We start from the raw sequence: 21,541 nt of genomic DNA, 5'->3' as shown, positions 1-21,541 counted from the left end.
CCTTCCGTGTCTGGCTTATTTCACTTAGCACAGTGTTGTCAGGGTTGAGCCACGTTGTAGCACGTGCCAAAACTTCATTACTTTCTTTAGGCTGAAGCATGTCCCATTATATGGATACACCACATTTGATTTCTCCATCCATCCATCCATCCATCGATATTGAGCTGTTTCAACCTTTGGCTACTGTGAAGAATGCTGCTATGAACACTGGGGTGCAAAGAGCTGCTTGAGTCTCTTGTTCAGCCTTTCGGGCGTGTATCCAGCAGTGCAGTGGCTGCGCCGTGGAGCGGTTCTGTGCCACGTTTTTGGAAGAACCTCCCTACTGTTCCCACAGCTGGTGCGCCATTTTAGTCCCAATAGCGCAAACGCGTTTCAGCTTCTCCACAGTCACCAACGATTGCTGTTTTCAAAGGCTTTGGTTTTTGATACGGGCTATCCTAACAGGCATGAAATGGGAACAGTTTTACATGAGATTTGAGTTGAGCATTTATGGCCCCTGAAGCACTTTCAAGTCGCTCTGAGTGACCTCACGGTTCAGTAGCTCACAGTGGGAGGACCCCCGGCTGGGTTTTTCACTTTACTTCTCTGGAGGTTTCCACCGTAAGAACAAGCTTTCCTGGACTTCGTTCCAAGAAATGAGGGCGGTGGTTGATTTCAAGCTGGAGGCGAGACAAGAGAAGAAAACAGCTATTTCAGTGCAGAAACCAGCCACGCCCTCCTCATGACCAGCTTAAACAAGGACTCATCCCTCCCCCTCCCCCTTCTCCTCTGCTCTCCTCCCATGGCCTTCCCTTCTCCTGTCTCTCTACACACACACGCAATCACAATAAGGCTTTATTTTCCTGTTCTCTCTTCAGGGGCACAGCTCCAACATACTGCAAGAGATTATCCCAGTTTAAGATGTTTTAAATCAATACTAGTTTGGGATGAGTGGAGTTTCATTCAAGCAGATCAATCTACAAACCAGTAGAAAACATCATTGCTTCTGGCGCACCCTGGAAACACCTGCAGTGGGCTTTCCCCCTGCCTGCCTCTTCCCCACCACAGCAGGGCCTGGGGCTCTGCCTGCCCAGCCCTTGCAACCTACCTATGGCTCTGCAAGGCTGGCCAGTGTCCCAACTCCAGCCTTACTCCAGCTCCCATGAGGTTGCTAATATTGTTTCCCCAGGAGAGCAGTGATGCTTTCTTCTCTGAAGGAAGAAAACTTCCCTTCAACTATCATGAAGCTGTGATGGTTTCCAACTACACCTTCTGATTCTGTTACAAACTCATAGGCTGGGCGCGGTGGCTCACGCCTGTAATCACAGCACTTTGGGAGGCTGAGGCAAGAGGATCACCTGAGTCCAGGATTTCGAGACCAGCCTGAGCAACATGGGAAACCGTGTTTCAACAACAACAACAAAAATACCAAAAATTAGCTGGGCATGGTGGTGCACACCTGTAGTCCCAGCTACATGGGAGGCTGAGGTGGGAGGATCACTTGACCCCAGGAGGTCAAGGCTGCAGCAGGTGGAGGTCATGCCACTGCACTCCAGCCTGGGCAAAAGAGTTGGAACCTGTATCAATTAAAAAAAAAAAAAAAAACAAAACTCGTATCAAATATCCCAGGGGCCAGACTGAGGGGCTACTTATATTAACTATATCTCCCTACCTCACCCTAGCAGTCCCTCTCACCCACTAAGGTGCCAGGGCAAACAGTGCCCCTAGCTCAGGATGGCTTCTCTGCCTCCCCAGCCACAGAGGGTTTAGGACCCTTTCTCGTTCTTGTTCCCAGAGGCCGTGTCCCTGAGGACTCGAACTTCCCCTCAGACGCACCCAGAAACGGGGCTCCCTGTGACTGGTATGTGATTTGGAAAGTAACAAATATTCCCACCTCCGCTGGCTTAAACAAAAATAAACGTGTTCTCTCACTGGAGCCAAAGTCCTGAGCTAGGGCGGCTCCGGGGCAGGTTGATTCAGTGGCTCAACAAAATCTTCAAGGATTCAGGCTTTTCCATCTTCCTACCAACCTCCTCCGAGTTTGGCTCGGTCCCTGGGATAGCTCCCTAAGGCTCACACGGCTGCCGCATCGCCAGTCATCGCTCACATCCAGAAACGGTGCTTTCCTGTTGAGGGAAAAGTGGTCCTTCTGCTTCTCTGTTTCTCTTTTTAAGAGCAAGGCAGCTGCAGCCAGCAGCCACCCCCCCCACAGTCCCTCCAATCTCATTGGCCCTGAGGGCATCACATGACCAGTCCCTCCAATCTCATTGGCCCTGAGGGCATCACATGACCAGTCCCTCCAATCTCATTGGCCCTGAGGGCATCACATGACCAGTCCTGCCAATCTCATTGGCTCTGAGGGCATCACATGACCAAGCCCAACAAATCACTGCAGAGGGGTGGGCTGGGACCCCCATGATTGGATGTTTTTCTAGATATCGCCTGAGACACAGGCAGGTCAATTCCTGAGCAAAAACGGGATTCTGAAAGCAAGGAGGAGGAGAGGCAGCAGAGCGTGGGGCTATGGGCAGGCGAGGCCACCACTTCTACCTTCAGGGTCACCCCCTGGCATCCATCCCGAACTTGCTCTGTGGCTTTGCTTTTCATTCTTTTCCCTTTTTACATAAGAAATAGAGAAAGACTTTCTTGATCTAAATAATGTATTCAATACAAAAGTATGTGTGGTAAAAATGTGAAAGGCGCCCTTGTCTGTCCTCACCAATCTTGCTTCCCTCCCCAAAAGGAACCTCTGGCTCTTTTTCCATGGGCTGTCCTCCAGTTCCCCTTCAGGTGTGTGCATACACACACAGGTTCACATGCATACACATATATGTCCATACACATCTGTGTGTTTTGCTTTAATTTTCACATAGATAGTGTCTTGTTCTGCTACTGGTGTTAGCCCACTCAACTCTGAGTACATATGGATCAGATTCATCCACTTTAATGGCTCAATATTATTACGGAGAGTGGCTATTTTATTTCCTTGTATTTTAACTAGCTTTTCAATCATGTGTCTTTTCTCCCCAAGTAAATTACAAACATCCTGAGGGCATGGCGTACTTTTCTGTCTCCAAACACTTAATACAATATTCTTTTACAAAATGAAAGTCAATTAATAGTTATTGTTGGGAAGATTCCCTCTCCTTTACCACATAAGCCTTCTCTTAGCACTTCTGACTGCTTCAGGTGAAGCCCTCCCCAGCTAGTAGGAGGGACACAGCACCAGAGTCTATCAGTTGGTCACACTTCCATCAGTTTGGAAAGTCAACCTCAGAGCATGGGAGAGTTGTTAACTTCCCACTGTTCCTTTGGCAATGTCTTCCAGACTCCGGATGGCAAAGCATCTGCCTCTCCCTTAGCTAGTCATCAGTTTAGAGCACTTAGCTACTTGCAAAGTTAGACATTATCTCTTTGTTCTGCTCACCTAGGAGCATCAAGGCAGAGTCATTAACAGCCAGCACTTCCTGCAGATCCATTTCAAGGACTGCTAATGGTGTTCACAGGCTGCTGAGCTGGAACAGTTCTCCACACGCCCAGACACACACTCTTAATAACGCTTTGCAGGTGTCTTGAGGTAGTCACAGCTACATAAAATAGATCACAAATATACCTCTTCTAGACCCATTTCTGGGGAGAAATTACTTCAATATGAGGCTACCACCTCAAAACTGACCAACCAAACAGAATTGGGATAAGCTTCTCAGGGTAAGCACTCTCCAGGCAGATGCTGGCGTCAGACCCGCTGATAACATCAGTGAATATCATCTTGGATCTTGGTGTGGTTTCTTGTACATCTGAATCTGCTGGGTTTCCTGTAGTAGCCAAGAAAAAAATTACCATTGTACAGGAGCAAAGACGGGAAGCACATGGCTCACAGATGTGCTCCCTGCAGCAGGAGGACTCTCGACGTGGGGGCCAGACAGGAAACCTGGAATGATGGAAGAAAAATCAAGCACTAGAAATGAGACTGAAATTAGTTTATGTTCCTCAGCTGATTGCACACAAGGGGAAACTTGTTGTTCAATTATTTAAACTACTATTGATTATGGAAAAAGTCTGGTCCCTGTTACGAAAACGTCTACCATTGAATTGGTAAAATCCACATAAGAAAATTGGACAACGACACAAAGCAACATGGGGTATGGTCTAAGCAAACACCTATTATGGGTTCAGAAGGAGAAACCATTGAGATGGCAACGTTGTGCTTCCAAACAGGGCTGGCAATCTGCTTCCACACATTGTGAAAAGAGTGTGCTTCTGTTCACAATAACAAAGATGTGGAACCAACCCAAATGGCCATCAGTGATAGACTGAATAAAGCAAATGTGGCACATATACACTATGGAATATTACGCAGCCATAAAAAAGGATGAGCTCAGCTCCTTTGTGAGGACATGGATGAAGCTGGAAACCATCATTCTCAGCAAACTATCACAGGAACGAAAAACCAGACACCGCATGTTCTCACTCATAAGTGGGAGTTGAAATATGAGAACACACAGACATGGAGGGAAACATCACACACCAGGGCCTGTCAGGGGTTGGGGAGCGGGGCTGGGGAGGGCTAGCATTAGGAGAAATACAAGCAAACCATCATGGCACATGTATACCTATGTAACAAACCTGAACATTCTGCACGCGTATCCCAGAACTTAAAGTATAATAATAAAAAAAAGAAAGCAATATGAAGATGGTGGCACTGAGGATGTTTTAGCTTTGAAGTTATGTAAGAGGAATGCTAACAACAACAGAAAAACGAATGTGCTTAATCACACCTGCTCACTTAGAAAAAACACAGGCTTTTCCCTCTGGGAACCCAGCCTGAATTTGTTTGCTGACTTGCATGCCTCTATGTGTGTCTTCACCTGTTGGGGTTGGAGGCTCCCTTGCCGGCCTCCCTCTGTGTTTCTACCACGTCCCTTGTCTTGAAATAGCCATAGCCATTGGAGAGCTTGGTTTCCCTTCTCCCCTCTTCTACATCCACCACCAACTCACATTAATTTGTTGAGAAAAACACTGCTGGCAATAGAGAAGACAGAATCAGAAGAAAACATATCTACCTTGTATTAAAAGGTTTAGGAGTGTTCTTAATAAGCAGGCCAGGGATTGACAGAGGGATTTTGCTAAAGACTACCGTACAGGACCGGCCCTCCTGCCGTCTACAGCCATCCCCAACACCCCATGAGGGTTTGCCTGTAGACAAATATTTTTCCAGACCAACACTGGATTACATGGCTGCAGACCTTGGGATTCCGAGGGGAAAGATGAAACCTTCCCAGCAACTTGGAGTTTTCTTCCAAGGGGAATTTTCATTACAGAATGTTTTGTTTTAAGTGGTAATTAAAGGTGGGTGAAACACTCCTGTAGGAATGGGTTTTCCTCCTCTCCAACCTGTCCCTCCAAGAGAAACAGGCACAGGCAGGGCCACGAGGCCTGCCCTCCTCTCTAGAGGCAACTGCTCCTGAGAGTTTATGGTCTGGTCCACTTCAGTTTCTCATGTGTCACCTTTCTAGGGGGTGCAAGGCCCAGGGATCTGGACACAGGCCAAGAAGTCAAGAACTGTTGAAGCCGCAGCCTCCACTCTCCTACTGACACCAGAGACCACCCAGCCCAGCCAAACCATATGGCCTCTTGTTTTCCTGATGTATGAGGTGGGTAGAATGCTTTTCCCCCAAAAGAGGACTCCAAGGGATCAATTAGTTAAAATCGGTAAATATGTAGCATTGTAATTATTATTCCAGTTTCTAGTCAAAACAGAGCTGGCCAAAAGGAAAAAAAAAAATACTGACACTGCCTCTGAGGGCAGCTGCCACTGCTTTCCGGTATTTCCAGTCTGACTGGTGGAAGAACGTCTTGGATAAGCTCGGCACTTGACTGGCCCAGAGCTGTGGCTGTGCCTGCCACATTTGAGGAAAAGGAGGCTAAAAACCCAGCTGAGCCCTGGACATAGCTGGGCTGTGGGAGTTTACAACATCTGCTGTAGCAAAGGCTGGACCTCTCAGTGCGCTGGGGCCCTAAACCTTCAGGTTGTTGAGGGATCCACAGGTTGTGTAGGTGGTCAGTAAATGCACTTTGGGTTTCTAAGGTGTCAGTCTAAAAACAACGCTGCTAAGACGTCTGAAGTTGTCAGGGAGAAGGAATTTCTGTGTGGGATGGGCACCTCCCTCTCAACAGGGATTCTGCCCCCCACCTTATGTGTCTTCTCCATGGGAGCCCTTCAATTGACGCCTCAGCCAACAACCACTGCTCCCTTTCTCTGGGCTAAAAATTTCATTCTATCCCAACTCCTCCTTCCCTGCAACCAACACCACCTCCAAACGTCGATCCTTCTCCTAATTTAGCCCAAAGTAATACAAAGAGCCACTCCTGCTTTCCATTCCCAGCCACGTTCTCCTGCCTGTGGTTTCCTGTCTGAGCTCCTCCCAAGATGGTGGACACCGGAAGTGTTTTCACGGCAGGTGGGCGGCCATCTCCACCTGTAGCGATAGGGTCATCTCCGGCTCAACTAAAGAGAGTCAGGACGGAGCACAACACACACCACAGCCATGCCCAGGGCCAGGTGGAGGCAGGATAACAATTTGACACTGTTTAAACAGTGGTCTTAAAAATATTTGTTCAATATTTACCTAGAGGAAAGGCTGACTGCTCTAAATAAATAAAGGAAAGGACCAGCAGGAAGAAAGGGCCAGGGGGAGCAGCCTTAGCTGCTTCTTTACTTCCAGATAGTTCATTTTCTGACTTAAACTTGCAGCCTCCTCTCAGCAAAACAAAAGCCCCACAATTAAGGACACCTACCGACCCACAGGACAATGTCCTGAAGCCGGACCCTCGAGATATAACCACGCATTCCAGAACCTTCCATCTCCCACAGTGCTTCCCCCAGGAGAGTTCCGGAAAAGCCTGTTGTCTCTCCAACTTGCGACTGTTTTCAGTGATGTTGCAGACATTCAACTAGCCCACCCTGGCTAACAGAAACCTTGGTGGTTTCTTCCTACATGTACTGGCCTCGGTGCTCCAGTGTCCCTGAAGAGGGTGGCTCTGTGCTTGCTTACCCTCTGCCCACTACTCCTGGCTCCCCGGGGCCCCCCCCACCGCATCATCTGTCAGGCCAGGACACAGAAGGCCTGTGTGCTCTATGGGTCTTTATGAGCTTAATTCCGGCTTCCTACCCTAATGCTCTTCAAATCCCCTTGGTCATTTCTCCCAGCCTTATGGTACTGTTAGTGATGCCCGTTAGGATTGTGAAGGATTTCCACCTGTCCCTGAACTTCACCCTCTGCTTCCTCCACCATTTCTATGAAGGCAACTCGAGCTGCCTGGAAAGCAGCTTTTGGACACTTGGCTCGTACGATGTTCTTCCTTGGTATCTTCAGGGCAAGTCCAGTACACCTTTTACCCATAACTGTGAGTCGAAACTGTTCCCTGGGACATGAAATGAGTGGCAGAAAGGAAACAGTGCATTTTGCAGAACATACTCAACTCAGGACAGCACTGAAAATCCTCTTTGGCCAAGAATGTTTGTAATACAGTGTAATACACTAAGAGCTCCAAAGCAGACAAGACAGTCTCCTTCCCCAGCTCTCCCCGGCTGAGAGCACAGAATGTGATGGGGATGTGTGTGTGCGTGTATACACATACATGTGTGTATATTTTTATTTATTTATATGTATATATGTGGTAATTATATACAACTTTTAAGAAAAGTATTTCAGAGACCAACGATAGCATAATGAATCAGCACTGCTTAAGTCAAACCACATACAAGGGTGTGAAGTTAAAAATGAAAGTCCTCTCCGGCCTTGACCCTCGGCTCCACCTTCCACAGATGACCACAGATGACCACTGTGACCAGCTTCTTGTGCAGCCCTCAGAGGGACTCTCTGCATGACAGAAATGTATTTGTTCTTTTTTTTTTTTTCCTTTTTTTGAGACAGAGTCTTGCTCTTTCACCCAGGCTGGCGTGAAGTGGCGTGATCTCAGCTCACTGCAACTTCCACCCCCTAGGTTCAAACAATTCTCCTTCCTCAGCCTCCTGAGTGCCTGGAATTACTACTGTGGTGGCATCTGCCACCATGCCTGGCTAATTTTTGTGTTTTTAGTACAGGCTGGGTTTTGCCATGCTGGCCAGGCTGGTCTGGAACTCCTGACCTCATGTGATCCACCCACCTCGGCCTCCCAAAGTGCTGGGATGACAGGTATGAGCCACCACGCCTGGCCACATTTGTTCTTTTTTACACACATGGGATCGTGCTGTCCCCACTGCACTTCAGCTTGCTTCCTTCACTTCACAGTGTGTCCTGGAACTCTGCGTATTAGTAATGCAGGAGCATTTAATCTTTTAATGGTGCGCGTTAATCTACCATATGAGTGTACCGTAGTTATTTAACTAATCTCTTGTAAAGAACATTTACATTTTATCCAGTTTTATTCTCTCAGAAAGAGCCAGGGAGTATTGGATCCTGTATTATTTGTGCCCTTGCTTTACTTTAGGAGTGTAAATAATTAGGGGATGAATTTCTAGCAGAGAAACAGCTGAGTTGAAGAGAATTCACAGTTTACATTTTGGTAGGTATTATCAAATGGCTTTCTAAAAAAGGCACTGACGGTATGCCAGTGTAACAGGGCATTTTTCAGTGAAGCAAAAAGGCCTGCTCACAGTTATCCATAAATGGAAATCCACAGTGCCTTACGCCTCCCTCCATCCAAGCTGGCTGGCTTTGGGAGGATCAAACCAGGAAAGGGTTAACAATGGACCTGTGTTGTTTCTCTTTTGAAGCTAACTATGTAAGACGTGGGCAATTCTGAGTGTTTTTGCATTTTCCTTTCACTGTAACCACCCAAGTTCCTATTATCCCAAGGCCAGTTCTAGGCTGTTCGTCTATGCACTGGGCCGCGGAGGTGCTGGGAGCAGCAATGGTGGAATCTCTGAGCCTTTGCAGAACTGTTGGGTTCTGGTGAGCTGCTGACTGTGGGTTCAGATGCTGGGCTCCCCAGGGTGTTCCGTTCTTAGGACCTCTTTCTACCTCTCCAGTCATCCTGTCCTTTACCGTCAAGGCGCTCCTGTTCTTCCGCCCTTTCTTACCTGTTTTGTCTACTAGAGCATTATTCAGGAGTGCGATGGGGTCATTGTCCTGGCCTTGCCTCTGCCAGCAGCTTGGGGTGGGGTCTCTGCAGTGCTTCAAAAGCTATCTGGGCTGAAGGGCTATTTTTTTTTTAAATTCCAATCTGTTATGGACCAGTACCTCTGCAAAATACTAAAAGAACTGAATTACTAGAAAAATGAAATATGAAACGAAGACACAGGAAATATAATCCCGGCTTCTTTTTATTAGATTTAGCAGACGTAAAACTTTTGAAATTTGTTATACAGGTTTTGAGATGCTTATTCTCCATTTTGGTTCTCATACCGTGGAGATCAGTGAGAGTCTGAGAAGCATTGCTCCAAGCACGTCTCTGGAAGCTTCATGGGCTTCCTTTTGGCCCTAAAGCTTGCATCGTTTTGCTGAAAAAGTGCTTCTCACCCAGCAGGGAAAGTCTTCCAGGTTTTCAGCCAGGGAGGACCTGGGTCGATGCTCAGGGTGAGCATTGGGCTTGGCTTCAAGCTCAGGGCCCGGTCCTATCAGCCCAGATTTCCTTTCCACCCAGCTTTTCCTGTCTCTGGGAGAGTGACTCATGCATACAGGGTACCATGATCTGCCGTCTTCAAATCAGAAGATGTCGCCCTCTTTCCTTCAGGTTTTACTTATTACTTCATGTAAGTCAACATCAGCCTTCCTATCAGTGTTACTATCTCTTCTCTATGACCCACTGCAGACTGGTCATGAGTTACATGCAAAATGTGAAATTTGTGGACGTTGGATAAAAGGGAAGCAATTGTTTTCTCTCAAGCCATTAACACTTTTCAATTTCCTTTTCAAATAATTTTACACTTCATTAGATACTTTGGATAGACCTTAACACAGAGAAAGAATGAGCCACAACTCCCTAAAATATGAGATGGTTAAAATATCTTTTGTGTCTAAAGGGTATGAATTATTTCAATTTTAAATCCTTGGAGAAAATTGGCGTTCAGATTGTCTTCTGAACCTGAAGTAGCAGATCACAGCGGCATCTAGTGGAAATTAATGGTATAACAGTTGGTGTAGACTAAAAAATACAGTAATTTTAAAATGTATTTTTTCTTAACTTTTTTTTGAGACAGGGTGCCCCTCTGTCACTCAGGCTTGAGTGCAGTGGCATGATCATAACTCACTGCATCCTCAAACTACTACATTCCAGTGATCCTCTTGCCTCAGTCTCCCAAGTAGCTGGGACTACAGGCGTGTACCACCATGCCCAGGTAATTTTTTATTTTTACCTAGAGATGGGATTTTGCTATATTGCCCTCTCTGGTCTTGAACTCCTGGGTCCAAGTGATGCTCCCACTTTGGCCTGCTAAAGTGCTGGTATTACAAGCATGAGCTCCCATGTCTGGCCTTTTTAGTACTTTTGAAGTTAGGCTGTGACATATACTAGATAGCACGTGATCAATTAATTTTTTTTCTTTATCAGTGATGCTTCATCCTAAAATTGATAGCATCTTAATTTCATCAAAATATATTTTTCATTTAAAACTTTGTAGGACCAACAGACCTACAAAGTGTTGGCTACAAACCAACACTCCATCTCAAATGAATTGCCATTCATTCAGCAATTCAGTAATATTTATTGAGCATCTACTTGTACCTGGACATTAATGACTTATTGTATGTATCGTATTCATTGCATACATTTCTGTTGCATTATATACAAAACTCTTGATTGTAATGCATAGTGTAGACCTTTATATATTAATGTGTTTATATTAATCAGACCTAATTCCGTGAATTTAAAAATCCATTCTTGGTTTGGGTATTAGTTTGTTTTCATGCTGCTAATAAAGACATACCTGAGACTGGGCAATTTACAAAGGAAAGAGGTTTAATGGAGAGCTCACAGTTCCATGTGGCTGGGGAAGCTTCACAATCATGGCGGAAGGCAAAGAGAAGCAAATCACATCTTACATGGAAGGCAGCAGGCAAAGAGAGAGCCTGTGCAGGGAAACTCCCATTTTTAAAACCATCAGATCTCCTGAGACTTATTCACTATCACGAGAGCAGAATGAAAAAGACCCACCCTCATGATTCAATTACCTCCCACAAGGTCCCTCCTGCAACACATGGGAATTCAAGATGAGATTTGGGTGGGGACACAGCCAAACCATATTAGCCAGGCATGGTGGCTTACACCTATAATCCTAACACTTTGGGAGGTTGAAGCAGGCAGATCACTTGAGGTCAGGAGCTCAAGACCATACTGGCCAACATGGTGAAACCCTATCTCTACTAAAAATACAAAAATTAGCCTGGCACGGTGGTGCGCACCTGTCATCTCAGCTACTTGGGAGGCTGAGGCAGGAGGTTCGCTTGAACCTAGGAGGCAGAGGTTGCAGTGAGCTGAAATCATGCCACTGCACTGCAGCCTGGGCTACAGACCAAGACTCCATCTCAAAAGAAAAAAAAAAATCCATTCTTGCCTAAACCCAGTAGTTCTCAACGCTGGCTGCATGTTCAAACCATCTGTACAGTTTTCTGAACTATCAGTTCCCAGATCACACTTCTCAGAGACTGAATTAATTGGTCTAAGAGTGGGGCCCAGGCATTAAGAATTTTTCAAAGCTTCCCAAGTGATCTAATGTGTAACCTGGGTTGAGAACATTTTCCTTCCTTTAGGCAGAGTGGATTCAAGACTACATAGATGTTTTAGTCATTGGGAAATATGGTGTTTTGTTTTATAGTAATCAACTTATATTTTTACTACTATTATATTTATGAATGCAAAGAAACTCTATCTATTAAAGTGTTAGTGGATAACACTGAAACCAGGATATTTAAGGAATATTGGCTCCTAAAGACATCCATGTCAAATACTGTACAATTTGCATTTGATTCTTACACACTCAATATTGTTTGAAGTGAACACCATAATAAGATCGGAACATTGATGAAGTGTAAAACAGTAGCTATAAAGTTTACAAGATGTCTCAGTAACATGAAGCCTCTCGAGTGATGTCTGTGCACTGAAAGAAAGCAATCTAAGATATCATTTCCTCAGAATACCCTCTTCATGACTGAAAGCGAACTCTGCTAATTTCAGGACTGACCCCTAAGCATACAACAGAGATGGAATAATGCTCTTGACCCCCTACTGCTGGTGCAGTAGTATAATATGATACCACATCAGACCTCAACAGGCATAAGAATGGTATTTCGTGGGAGCCAGCTTGCAGAAGAAAGGACTCTGTTCATTTCTGGGCCCTGCCTCTTGCTAACTTCGTAATCTTGGACAGGTTACTAAACCCATTAAAGCTCTTGCTTCCTGGTGTGCACAGTTCAGATAATTCTAAGGTTCAGCTATTGTGGATATTGGAGTTAACACAGGTAAACACATACTACTCCTCATGATGGTTCCCTATGACTGCTTTTGGCTCACTGTGGTGTGTTCCAGAACATTCAAGAAAGAATAGCACCATTAGCCCCTTCCAACCTCTTCCAGCCTCTACAAACGAGTATGTAGGGTTCAGGCACTGGGTCTATGTTTTAAACAATAGTTTAACCCCTTTTGGGTTCCTTGGATTTTTTTTTTAAAGGGCTTTTTAAATTCATAAGACTTTCCATCCAGTGTTTTTTTGTGGCCTAGTAACAAGATCCTAAAATACATTCACTTTGATCTCCCTCCTGCCATCAAAAACAACCCCTCTCGAGGGCCAAGGGCTAGCCGGGAGCTTGGGGTGTGTTCAACCAGAAAGAACCATGGGCCCTTTAATTTAGGGCCAGGCTACCAAAAAAGAGAGACTCACAGAGCCTCCCAGTCGCCACCCATGCTGAGTCTGGAGTCAGCGGGTGGCGTCCGTGTCAAAGCAGCAGAATATCTAGAAGGAAAACAGGAAGGAAGGAGATCCTCAAGGAGGAAATTCGGGAGTTCTGGGCCTGTTCCCTAAAGCCCGTCAGTTCCAGTTCAGTTTCACAGTCTCAGGCCCAAATGTCCCACTGACTTCTGGGGAACCTTGTCTGTGCTCTTTGAATGTGACCCTCCCTGGGTCAGATGACGGTCGCCATGTCCCCAAGGTCAGATTGTAACTGGTTTCTCCCACCCACCCTAGAGTATCCCAATCATGGTTTCACTTTTCTAAAAAAAAAAAAAAAAAGTGAGATATTGACAGAAAACTTCCGTTAATAATGTATTTTAATGCCCTACAGATGCGGCAATATAAACAGGTAGCTTTCTTTACTCTTCATGTTGCTGATATAAACTGGGCAGATATATTTCATACAAATGGGACTTGACCTGGGTGAAATCTTTCAGGCTTCAGAAAAGCCATCATCCTGTCCTCCTCCAAGGCAGAGAAGGAGAGATGAAGGTGCCATTGAAGGGTGCAGCATGCGGCAGGCCATTAGCCGGGCAGACAGCAGGCGCATGCTGAGGAGACCAGCTGCTGAGCCATGCTCCCCAGCTATTAATTAGCTGGGCCACTTTGGGCCGCTGATGTAAGCTCTCTGAGGTTGCTTTCTCATCATCAAATGGGATCAAGTCATACTCCCTGCGGAGAGCTCTGTGCAGATGAGATGAAACGATGGCCGGCACCGTGATCATGAGTCTTACTAAAATACAAGGTGGTGGCTATTTGAAACTTAGGAGTAAACATGAAAAGGAATCAGCAACTTCCTACTGACAGTGAGTTGACTTCAATAAAAAGGAAAGAAAATATGTAAGCAAAGAGGGAGCTAAGGAACTGAATGTGTCAGCCGGGCACGGTGGCACGCACCTGGAACCCCAGCACTTTGGGAGCCGGAGGCGGGTGGATCACTTGAGGCAGGAAGTTCGAGATCAGCCTGGCCAACAAGATGAAACCTTGTCTCTACTAAAAGTACAAAAATTAGTCAGACGTGGTCGTGCGTGCCTATAATCCCAGCTACTCAGGAGGCCAAGGCAGGAGAATTGCTTGAACCCGGGAGGTAGAGTTTGCAGTGAGCCAAGATTGCGGCACTGCACTCCAGCCTGGGTGACAGAATGAAACTCTGTCTAAAAAAGAATGGAATGTATCTCCTTCCTGGGAACTTATCCTCCAGACCCTGTGGTTGGTCAGCAGGACATATCACTGTCTGAGATGTCACTGTCACTTGAGCTGCAGTAACAGGTCCGAGGCTGCAAAGTCTGAGGTGGCCTCGTGCCCAGCCTGACTTCAGGCGAGCTCCCGGCTGAGAGGGCGGGTCCGGGGAAGCCCAACCCAGCCCCGCCAACATTTCATTTCATTGCCCACTCCCTGCTTTCTGCTGGGTTTGGTGTTAGGCTCCTGGATATGGGGCCGTGTGCTAACTTGCCATAAACAGACTAGCAAGGAGGACCTTTGCAGCTAAGCCAAGTCAAACACCACAGTGAAAACCTAGCCTGAGCTGCCCCAGGCTGCTTGCAGAAGCAAAGCAAACATTATACATGAACAACATGCTCCAATTCTCCACCTCGCGAGAGTCGCATGGGAGGACAGGTAGACTCTGTGTGTGCTTCTGGGCCCAGAGCTGCCCACGGGGTTGCTTGGAGACCCCCTGATTTTCTCCACCAGCCCCCTGATTCTGTGAGAATGCTGTACTGTCATCAGGAGATGACAGCAGCCTTGTAGAAACGCTGATCATCTGAGAAGCAATAAACCCCTGCTAGCTTTGCCCAGCTGGCTCCATGAGCTGTAATAAGTCCCTCACTTTGTCTTTGGCTCTGTAGTCCAAGAATCAGTATTTATTGTCTACGTGTCTAAATCAGTGACTCTCAACTTCACAATGCATGAGAGTCACCTGGATTGGAACAGGGGCTGACATAAAAGCACAGATTCCCAATCTCCCCTCCTGAAATTCTGATTCAATGGGTCTGGATAGGGGCCCTGGGACAGACATTGCAACATGCCCCCTGCAGCAATCCTAGAGACTAACACAGAGGAAGCAGCGCTATTCTAATTTTGATCACTTTTTACTAATAGCCGAAATGCGTTCAATCCCTCACGAATAATTCTCTGTAGGAACCCAGCCCATAAAACAAAAAGGCTGTGTATGCAGGTTTCAAGTGAAAACTTGGGAGACTGAGGCAGGAGAATTGCTTGAACCCAGGAGGCGGAGGTTGCAGTGAGCTGAGATCACGCCACTGCCCTCTATCCTGGACAACAGAGCAAGACTCTGTCTCAAAAAAGAAAAGGAAAATGTAGGTACAGTAGCTTAGAGATAATTAAATAGTTAAAAGACAAGTGGGTTTCTTAATAGGAACATAACATTAAGAGGAGGGCTTCTGGAGCAGAAGAGGAAGCCACCAGGGTAGGCACAGTAAGCGATCTGATGGGCCAGCCGCTAGGCTGGGAGCGTCTGTGGGTGATTGCAATGCCAGTGGAGACTGGAGGGGGGGGTTATGGAGTTAAATAGTGTCCCTCCAAATTCACATCCTTCCCAGAACCTCGGAATGTGAGCCTATTTGTAAATAGGGTCATTGCTGACGTCGTTAGTGGAGTCACAATGAGGTCATCCTGCAAGAAGGTAGACCTTAATCCAGTATGACTTGGAAACCAATATAGGGGCTTGCGGAAGAAAAGATTGAGGACAGGACTCTGGGGAGGGAAGGATGGCAGGGCAGTGGCAAAGAGCCCCTGAGGCTGGGCTGGAGACCGGGGAGCCGGCAGGTGTCCGGATGTCCCTCCTACAGCGCCCACCGGATGATGGGGGACCAAGGGCTGGAGGAGCAGGCTCTGTGCAGTGCTCCCTGCTCGTCTTCTCCTTCCCTCCGTCCTGTATTTCCAAACAGATCTCACAGAATTTAGCAAAGCCACCTTCTAAGCCTCCTCTAAAATTAAAGTGCTTTTGACCAGCCTGGCCAACATGGTGAAACCTCATCTCTACACTGTCTCTATTACAAAAAAGCTGGGCATGGTGGCAGGCGCCTGTAATCCAAGCTACTTGGGAGACTGAGGCAGGAGAATCGCTTGAACCCAGGAGGCAGAGGTTTCATCGAGTCAAGATCACACCACTGCACTCCAGACTGGTAGACAGAGTGAGACCAAAATAGAAAGAAGAAAAAAAAACCTTGGAGAAAGCTGAAGGCAATGGCCCCATTCACGCGAAAGCTCTGAAGGTCAGTTTCCCAGCAGTGGCGGGGTTCATTGCCCCCACCAAACCGATGTGTGCTCTGGGCTTATTTCTTGAGTCCTATGGTCAATGACATCATCTCTATACCCCTCCTTCAGTGAAATTTCCTAAGATGCAACCCCAGAAAGGTTACTCTTCTGTCGTATCAGTGATTCTCACGTGGCCTGAAACTGGCCAAATTAGAAAATAAAGGTGCTTCATCCAGCTGGACGGAGTGCAAGAAGGCACCCCCATCTGGGTGCTGAATTACAAAAAGTACCCTTGCTGAGCGAACCACCTAGAAGAAAAGAACAGTCTCCTGGCACCTCGGACAGGGACCAAGCCCTGATTGAATTTCCTCTCCCACGAGGGCCCCTCAGTGGCCACCTTTGTGCAGGGCTGATGGCATCCAGGCACATGCAGCCAGTGGGGCCCAAACCAGAGCCTAGACTGGTTTTTCCGTGTCTGTATGGAAGCTGAAGGCCAGCTGAGAGGTGCCCCCACCTTTCTGTAGGTTGCTGTCCGCCACAGCCAGTTCTCACGTGCGTTTTTTCCCGGGTGGAGGGGAAGAGCGCTTTGCCGTCAGTCCACCCATTTCCACATCCCCATCTCACCTACAACGGTGCTCACTTTACAGAGGTTTATACTCACAACAGGTCTGCTGGTCTTTTTTTTTTTGAGATGGAGTCTCGCTCTGTCATCAAGGCTGTAGTGCAGTGTGCAATCTTGGTTCACTGCAACCTCCGCCTCCCAGGTTCAAGAAATTCCCTGCCTCATCCTCCCCAGTAGCTGGGATTACAGGCACCTGCCACCATACCCAGCTAATTTTTGCATTTTTTTTTTTTTTTTAGTAGAGGCGAGGTTTTAGCGTCTTGGCCAGGCTGGTCTTGAACTCCTGACCTTGTGATCCACCTCGCCTGGCCATGTCTGCTGATTTTAAGTGCACATATCCAGTCTGAAATTGGAAATCTCTTATTTTATTCAACCATCCTGCTGCTGTACAAGTATTTTTCCCACCAGTTATTCTACTGGTCTTTTATCTTGCTTGTCAACTAAATCCAGACAAGAGATGTAAAATACAAGTTCGTGTAGATTTCCCAGGACCAGAGAAAAGGCATTAGTAGTATTATTATTTTACTTTTTTTCTTCTGTTTTCACTCACAATTGTCCCAGCTCACAAAAGCATCTTCCTAGCTGGGCACAGTGGCTCATACCTATAATCCCGGCACTTTGGGAGGCCAAGGCAGGTGGATCCCCTGAGGTCAGGAGTTCGACACCAGCCTGGCCAATATGGGAAAACTCCATCTCTACTAAAAATACAAAAATTAGCTGGACATGATGGTGGGTGCCTGTAATCCCAGCTACTCGGGAGGCTGAGACAGGAGAATCGCTTGAACCCGGGAAGGTGGAGGTTTCGGTGAGCCAGAATTGCATCACTGCACTCCAGCCTGAGGGACAGAGCAAGACTCCATATCAAAAAAAAAAAAAGCATCTTCCTCTCCCTGACAACAGTGTTACCCTGTGATGTCACCACCAATGGCAGAGACACAGTTCAGTGGCTGAGACTGAGACTGAAGAGCTAAGTAAAGTAGCAAAGGAAATTAAACCATAGCTCTTACAGGGCAGCCCCCTAAGGTGCCCCACTCCGTCCCCGAGAATAACACTAAAGCCACCGGCCAAGGATCAGGAGCACGGCTCCTAACTCACTGCTTTGAGGATGGATCGTGCAGGTGTCTCAGGTGGTTGGGACCTGGGGGGGTGGGCAGTGAGGGGCAGTGACAGATGTGACCTGCGGAGGGGAACGGTGTCTTGGTTAAATGACAACGAAGTAAGAAGTGATTTCTGGGCTTCGTTCCGGCTTTCCCAGGTTTAGGTCAGGCCTTTAAGATGATTTGTGCAAAACCTTTGAAGTTGGATATTTTCTCAGCTTGTTTGGGGCCTGCTGGAGTTTGCTGAAAGATAAGAGTTATTGGAGATATGAATGATCCATCTGAAAGGAAGGGAAAAGAAAACAGGCCCTGAGCCCCTTCCTGTTGGAAAGCAGAGCCTGTGTGCCCGCCGTCTCTCTTCCTTCCTTCCTCGGCTTGCTTCTCCACTGGCTGGGAGGGCATCCTGAGTGACTTGTGGACATTTGTTCTCAGGGGTCCACGTCAACTGTTAGACTAGGAAGGGGGAGCAGGGGATGCTCCGTGGAGACACCCTGGGACCCTCTTGTGCCCGAAATATCCTGCCTGGTTCTAAATTTGGAGGAATTTATCCCTAGAAGAAAGGCTTCTAAATCATTTCAGATAGAACAGAGGCTCCAGAAACCCTGATTTTTATTTTTATTTTTGAAACAAGGTCTCGCTCTGTCGCCCTAATTGGAGTGCAGTGGTGTGATCATGGCTTCCTCCAGCCTCAAAACCTCCTGGGGTCAAGAGATCCTCCCACCTCAGCTTCCCAAGTAGCTGGGACCACAGCTGTGCACCATCATGCCTGGCTAATTTTTGTACTTTTTGTTGAGATGGAGCTTCACTGTGTTGCCCAGGCCGGTCTCAAACTCCTGGACTCAGGCGATCCTCCTTGGCCTCCCAAAGTGCTGGGATTACAGGCGTTTGGGAGCCACCACACCCAGCAGAAACCTGGATTTTTACAACACAGTGTATTAGCATCCTAGGGCAGCTGTAACAAAGTACTTCAAATTAGGTGGCTTAAAACAACTGAAATTTACTCCTAGCTCTGGAAGCCAGAATTCTGAAATCAAGGTGCCGGGAGAACCATGCTGTCTCTGAAGCTCTGGGAAAGGAGGCTTCCTTGCCCCTTCCAGCTTCCAGTGGGCCCTAGCCATTCCCGGCACACCCCGCCCTACAGCAGCACAGCTGCAATCTCCTCCTCAGCCCTCACATAGCCGTCTTCCCTCTGCATCTCCTCTGCTCTTATAAGGACAGCAGTCGCGTTGGTTTAGGGCCCACCCTAATCCACTGTGACCTCATCTTCACTCATTACAACCACAGCCCTACTTCCAAACGGGGTCACGTTCTAAGGTTCTGAGTGGACAAGAACTTTGGAGGGTGGGAGCACTCTCAACCCAGTGCACTGGTTGTAAAATCACCCCCCTTTGCTTCTTAGCCTGTGGGCTGTGGGTTCTAGGCCCACGCTCCAAGCTGTCAGGAGGGAAGTGGCTTCAACTGCTCACTGTAAACATCCACTTCCGCGTCGATCAACTGTGCATGCAGCACCTGCTTTCTCGATGAAGTCAGTACAGTTTCCTGAGACCAGAACTCAAGTGGGCAGCGAAACATTTCAGATTCCCTTTTCCATCACTAAATATGATTTCTGTCTCAAGCCTTCATCCCACCCCATAATGGAGTTCTTAAACTTGACAATGAAACAAAATTCAGTCAATTCACAGTCAATTCAGGATAAACTTGACCCAATCAGACTTTCTGATTCTGGCTCCCGTTTTTTTGAGATGGAGTTTTGTGCATCCAGCTGATGTCCCTGCAGAAGATCAGGGACTAAGGTCCTTGCCCTTGGGGGCTCTCAGGTGTGACCAGTGTGACCAAGCCCACCATGGTGATTGCCCCAAGATCTGGCGGGATTCCCACCCCACCTGGCCAGGATTCCTACAACTGGGACTGAAGACTCAGCCAATGCCCTGCTGAAGATGACCGCCAGCCAGCAAGAGTTTGGCCATACTGGGCTTCCTGACCTAAGCAGTATGACTGAGGAAGAGCAGATTGCTCATGCCACGCAGATGTCCCTGCAGGGAGCAGTTTGGCCAGGCGGAATCAGCAGACATTGATGCCAGCTCAGCCATGGACGCATGTGAGCCAGCCAAGGAGGAGGATGATTACGACGTGATGAAGGACCTAGAGAATCTCCCAGGTGTGGATCCCAACAATGAAGCCATTCGAAGTGCTCTGGGCTCCCTGGCCTCCCAGGCCACCAAGGAAGGCAAGAAGGACAAGAAGGGGAAAGACAAGAAGTGACACTGAGGGAAAGGGTAGCTGAGCCTGCTCAGGGGACCGCGTGGGAGACACGGAATATAGGGTTACGTGTGTGTTATCTGTAACCATTACAGCCTAAATAAAGCTTGGCAACTTTAAAACAACAATAACAACAAAAATAAATGGAACTCTCGTTCCCCAGCAGATTCATATCTGATTTTTCATTTATATCTGACGGGAAATGAGAGCTTCTCCAAGGTAGGCGGTGAAATTTTTGGACAGTGGCTTGGTTTGCCCTTACTGTCACTTCATTGTCAGCTGTCTGAGGATGAGAGGGTGTTCCTAGACAAAAAACAGAACAGGGCAGAGGACTGGGAAGGCATGGTGCTTTTATTCTCTATGTGGAAATGAACCTGACTGCTGCAGTCACTAGTGCAGCATCTTGCTCTATTGATTAACCTGTTTTCAGGTAGCACCAGTGACAGGCAGGGTCCCTCTGTTCCTAATGAAAATCAGAGTCTTGGCCAGGCACGGTGGCTCACGCCTGTAATACCAGAACTTTGGGAGGCCGAGGTGGGCAGATTACTGAGGTCAGGAGTTCAAGACCAGCCTGGCCAACATGGTGAAAGCCTCTCTCTACTGAAAATACAAAAATTAGCCAGACATGGTGACGCGTGTCTCTAATCCCAGCTACTTGGGAGGCTGAGGCCTTGAAACTGGGAGACAAAGATTGCAGTAAGCAGAGATCGCACCACTGCACTCCAGGCTAGGTGATGGAACAAGCCTCCCTCAATAAAGAAAGTAAATCACAGTCTCACTCCATGTCATAGAAATAGTGGCAACTGTAACGTACACATATGGCTAACTGTCAGGGGGTAAAGTCTGTCCCTCAAAATGCATTAGTGCAGCCCTACTGACATCTGGGGAGTCTCTATTTCCAAAGTCTCTATTATTTCGAAAGAGAGACTTTGCAGATGTCATCAAGTTAAGACAAGGCCATTAAAGTGGGCCCTAACCTAATCTGGCAGCTATCCTATGAGAAGAGAACAGCACGTGAGGAGAGACGTGCAGGGAGAACACCGTGTGATGAAAGAGACAGAGATCAGAGCGGCCATGCCGAAAATCAAGGAATGCCAAGGATGCTGGCCACCAGCAGAAGCCGGAGGAGGCCAGAAAGGCATCTACCCAGTCTCAGAGGAGCACAGCACTGCTGGCATCTTGGTTTTGGATCCTGGCCTCCAGAACTGCGAGCCAACAGACAGATGGCTGCTGTCTCAAGCCTCCTAGCGTGCGGCACTGTGGTTACAGCAGCACCGGGACACCAGTGCTCTGGCCAGGTTTCAGGGCTGTTCTCTTGCTGGAAAAGTAACCATCTCTGAAGTCTGAATTTGCGATTAGCTCATGTCAGAAAGTACAATCTCAAACCCAAGAACACCGGGCTTTTGAATCCAGAAT

The 21,541-nt window shown here is 47.4% G+C and overlaps 1 pseudogene; it reads left to right on the top strand.

Annotated features, from left to right (window-relative positions):
* The window catches only part of LOC119470809, a 30,854-nt pseudogene extending 10,617 nt beyond the window's left edge, over window positions 1–20,237 (top strand).
* The last annotated feature ends 1,304 nt before the right edge of the window (window positions 20,238–21,541 follow it).

The sequence above is a fragment of the Cebus imitator genome, unplaced genomic scaffold (genome assembly GCF_001604975.1).
Source record: "Cebus imitator isolate Cc_AM_T3 unplaced genomic scaffold, Cebus_imitator-1.0 Scaffold41, whole genome shotgun sequence".
Taxonomy (NCBI): Eukaryota; Metazoa; Chordata; class Mammalia; order Primates; family Cebidae; genus Cebus; species Cebus imitator.
This window is presented reverse-complemented; position numbering and strand designations above follow the sequence as displayed.